Source organism: Coregonus clupeaformis, chromosome 28 (genome assembly GCF_020615455.1).
Source record: "Coregonus clupeaformis isolate EN_2021a chromosome 28, ASM2061545v1, whole genome shotgun sequence".
Taxonomy (NCBI): domain Eukaryota; kingdom Metazoa; phylum Chordata; class Actinopteri; order Salmoniformes; family Salmonidae; genus Coregonus; species Coregonus clupeaformis.
Window position 1 is genome coordinate 35,165,353 of NC_059219.1, and position 4,747 is coordinate 35,170,099.

The following is a 4,747-nucleotide window of genomic DNA, read 5'->3' on the forward strand; positions in this document are numbered from 1 at the left end:
TTGTGATTCGTCAAGCAGAGTTGGGGTCAATTCAGAATTTCTGAATTGAATTGAATTCAAACAATGAATTTGAATTTGCCACAGGAAGCAGAATTTGAATTGAAGGATGTATAATTTAATTCAAACCAATTAAACTAAGACATGAAAGTCTATTCATTTGACAAATATTTTATAAAAAAGCTTATGCCACTTATTAATGCAAAGAATACACATACCATTTCAAATATTATGGCTCTATTCGATAAGATCTGTTTTAGCAGACATCCGCATAGCGGTTGTTTTGACAACGGAGGTGGAAGTGTTAGATCTGTCAAATCCACAACTGACTCCCGGCATTATACCTAAAGCGGACATTGCCATTGGCTGCACGGCGTCACATTAACAGAAATCCCATGATGCCTTGTTTACAAGTTGAACACTGGAATGTGAGATGTAATCTACACCTCGATTAGGATGATAGAAATCCTCATTATTTTGTTTAATGATTTTTCAATTTGAGCATAAATATTTCTATATAGCCTACACTTTCTAGTTCTGAACTTCTAATGCAAGTGAGACTATCGTCGGTTAACGCTTGATCTGATTGAATATAGGCTTTAGTTTGATTATAACTCAAACCAGTATTTTTCTTTGTCATGAGATGTTAGCTTATTCCCTTTGATACTAGTGTTTGATCTAATGCATTCTGGGAAATATATTTGGACATTTAAAAACATTAAAGGAATTATTATAGAGAATGAGTGTTAAAAATGAAATGTTTCCTTATGCTACATGGTATTGGTAACCATACAAGATGTCAAAATAAACATTTTTATGGTGATGTGTAGAATCTGCAACTCAATTCAGAATTGACCCCAACCCTGACATCGAGGTATTCATCTCAGGGCAAACGTGAGCGATGTGGATGGGTAGCCAGGGAATGGCCTTGGTACGTTAAATACTTTTGCAAGACAACATATTTGCCTGCCGCTCCTGGGAACCCTGTACATATGTGAGGGCTGTTGGGGCCCTGTTTCAGCTCCAGATGACAAAACCTGCACATACTCTGAGGGTTGCAGGTTTGCCAACTTCCTTTTGGTAATTCATTTTAATCAGAGAAATATCCAATAAACCAAACTGTTGCTTTAACTGTGAATGTACTTTATTGCACACAATCCTCAATTAAAATGGAATATCCATAAAATAAACAAGGTCTAATGTGTGTGTGAGAGGGAGGCATGTTTTTCAACTCAGAAAAAAGCACACAGAATTTCCTCAAACTGTACACATTAAGCAATAGTCGTTTACAATATTATCAATCACACTTTGATTTGATAGATATTTAGAGTCATTATGTAGATATTGATCATGGATATGTAGGCATATATATATCCAATCCTCAAATAAAATGGGAGTATACATAAAATTAAGTATTTACATCGGGTCTAATGTATGTGTGTGAGAGGGAGGCATGTTTTTCAATTCAGAAAAAAAGCACACAGAATTTCCTCAAACTGTACATATTAAGCAATAGTCTTATACAATACTATCAATCACACTTGGATAGATATTTACAGTCATTATGTAGATATTGAGAATGGATATGTAGGAGTAGATATCTCCAATCCTAAAATAGAATGGATGCAAACATAAAATAAACAAGTAATTACAACTTATTTACATTGTGGATAATGTGTGTGTATGTTGTGTTTTATTTTTCCGTGTCATCCACCCATCTCTGCTTTGTCAGTCTTGATATGCCCAGTGTATGCACTTCTGGGTGAGGCTGTCAGGCAGTGGAGGAGTGCATGGCAGATCTAAAAGAGAGATGCACAAAGTGACAGTATGTACAGCTCAACAACATGTCTGTGTGCACATCTGTTGGTATGAGTGAGCATATGCAATATAATTCTTAATGACCTGTATCCATCTGGGAATCCTCAAAAGTGTCTCCCTTCACGGCCAGTGTAGTAGGAACTGGTGCAGCCGGTAAATTAAATACCACAGCAGAGGACTGCTGTGACCTGCTGGGGGTGGCAGATCTAAAAGAGAGAGGCACAATTTGACAATAATCATACAACTAAACAGACTGAATGAGTGTAAGGCCTAGATTCAATCAGATCAAGCGTTAACCGGCAATAGCCGACACCCGCATAGCTGATGTTTTGGAGGTGTCTGAGGTGTTACTGTGTTGGATCTGTCAAATCGGTAAGCAGCTGCTCTTGATCATTGTCACGAAACTACACCGTCCTACTCGCATTACAAATTCAGTACGAGAAAGTGTAGGCTATATAGAAATAATGACGCTCAAATTCATCATTAAACAAAATAATGGACTTCTATCAGCCTAATCCAGGTGTAGATTACATCTCACATTCATGTTTTCAAATTTGTAAACGGCTGCATGAGATTTCATGTAATGCGACTCCATGCAGCCAACGGCAATGTCAGCTTTAGGTATAATGCCAGGAGCCGGTTGTGGATTTGACAGCTCTAACACAGTTCCACATCAGACACAGCCAAAACCTGGACCACATCACACTGCTTTAGGTCTACTAGCCTCTGGAAGCTCCAGCGTGCCACTCCAGGCATGGAACAGATTGGTGGAAACGAGCCTGGTTGGCAGATCTGAAAGATAGGCACAATATTATTTTAATGACAAAGCCTTGACTACACACTAACCTAAACAGAACAGACTATGGGAGGCGCACAGTAGTACATAGAGTCATGACTACATGGAACTTCATTCCACATCAAGTAAATCATGCAAGCATTAAAATTAGATTTTAAAAATAGATAAAAATACACCTTATGGAACAGCGGGGACTGTGAAAAGGCACAGACACATGCATACACACGATAACATACGCACAGTACACACACATACACATGGATTTTGTGTTGTAGATATGTGGTAGTAGAGTAATGGCCTGAGGGCACACACTTGTGTTGTGAATGTATTGTAATGTTTTTACAATTATATAACTGCCTTAATTTTGCTTTACCCGAGGAAGAGTGGGGATCCATAATAAATACAATGCAAAAAATTAATTAAGTTTGTGTGTGTGTTTATTTTACAACCACGCAGCATACTTCATTTTCCTAACTGCTCATTGTACTTGCCCTTGCAATCTGATGTGTGTGTGTGTGTGTGTGTGTGTGTGTGTGTTCTGTGTTATTATGACTTCGAAGTGTCAACCTGACCACATCCTTGTAGTAGGACATTCAGTGATTAGCCGTGTACAGTAAAAATGATATCAAATATTCAGATCTGGATTGACAAGTAGGCTAAATTATGTGAAGTTACAAAACCTCTAGGGCTTAGTTTCCACTCAAGTTAAATAAAGGATGCAGGACATGAGCTCTAGGACCATGCCTCAGGACTACCTGGCCTGATGACTCCTGGCTGTCCCTGTCCCCAGTCCACCTGGTTGTGCTGCTGATCCATTCTCTGCTGTTTCTATCTGTGGCTATGGAACCCTGACCTGCTCAGGGCTCACCGGAGGTGCTACCTTGTCCCAGACCTGCTGTCTCAACCTCTAAATGCTCAGCTATCTTCATAGCTGAGCATTTAGAGGTTGAGACAGCAGGTCCGGTAGAGAGAGACAGGATCAAACAGCAGGTCTGGGACAAGGTAGCACCTCCGGTGAGCCCTGAGCAGGTCAGGGTTCCATAGCCACAAAGAGTTGTAGGTTCAAAACACCTGTTTTGTGTGGATTTCTTCAATTCTCAATGTCAAAAATACAGAGGGAAGGAGTCTGTGGCTCTGGCCCCCAAAAGTACAGGGTTGTAGGCATGAACCCAGGTGCCTGCTCTAGAGCATGGTTGGATAATGAGGACATTACTGGTCAATTACTCCTGAGGTGCTGAACTTTTTCACCCTCTATTACCACTGTGATTATGAACGTTTAAACATCTTGAAGAACGATCTGGCCTAATGCTTGTCAACGTTTTCGAAACCAAGGAATTTACCCTCTTCGCCTCCACTTATTACTCCCATCCAGCCAACACCACTGCCCCCCATCCAATCAGCCATCATTGTGTGGCAGAACTACCTCAGGTGGCCTTGACTCAATGACCAGTAAAGTCCTCATTATCCAACCATGCTCCAGAGCAGGCACCTGGGTTCATGCCTACAACCCTGTACTTTTGGGGGCCAGAGCCACAGACTCCTTCCCTCTGTATTTTTGACATTGAGAATTGAAGAAATCCACACAAAACAGGTGTTTTGAACCTACAACTCTTTGGCTACAAGGCAGGGATTTAACCCCAGAGTCAATCCAGGAATAGTTATTTCCATATATTTGACATTAGCAGAAACAAAAGCACAGGTAATGAGACTTAAACCCACAACCTCTTGGCTTCATGGCAAATACTTAACCCCAGAGCCATAAACTCCTTCACATACTGTATCTTGCCACACCCCTTTATATAAATCAAATCAAATTGTATTTGTCACATACACGTGTTTAGCAGATGTTATTGCGGGTGTAGCGAAATGCTTGTGCTTCTAGCTCTGACAGTGCAGTAATATCTAACAAGTAATATCTAACAATTTCACAACATATACAAGTGGCAGGTTCAGAAAGTAGTGAACAAGTTGATAGTAATCTCAGCAGCTATTTCTGACTGAACACAAAATCCACACCTGTGCAGGAGGCAGACTGCATGAAAGTTCCCCTCCCTCCCTAGCTCACTGGAATCCCACCCCCAGGTCTCCCTCCCTTCCTGTCCCCCTTATCATCTCAAATGTTCAAACATGACAACA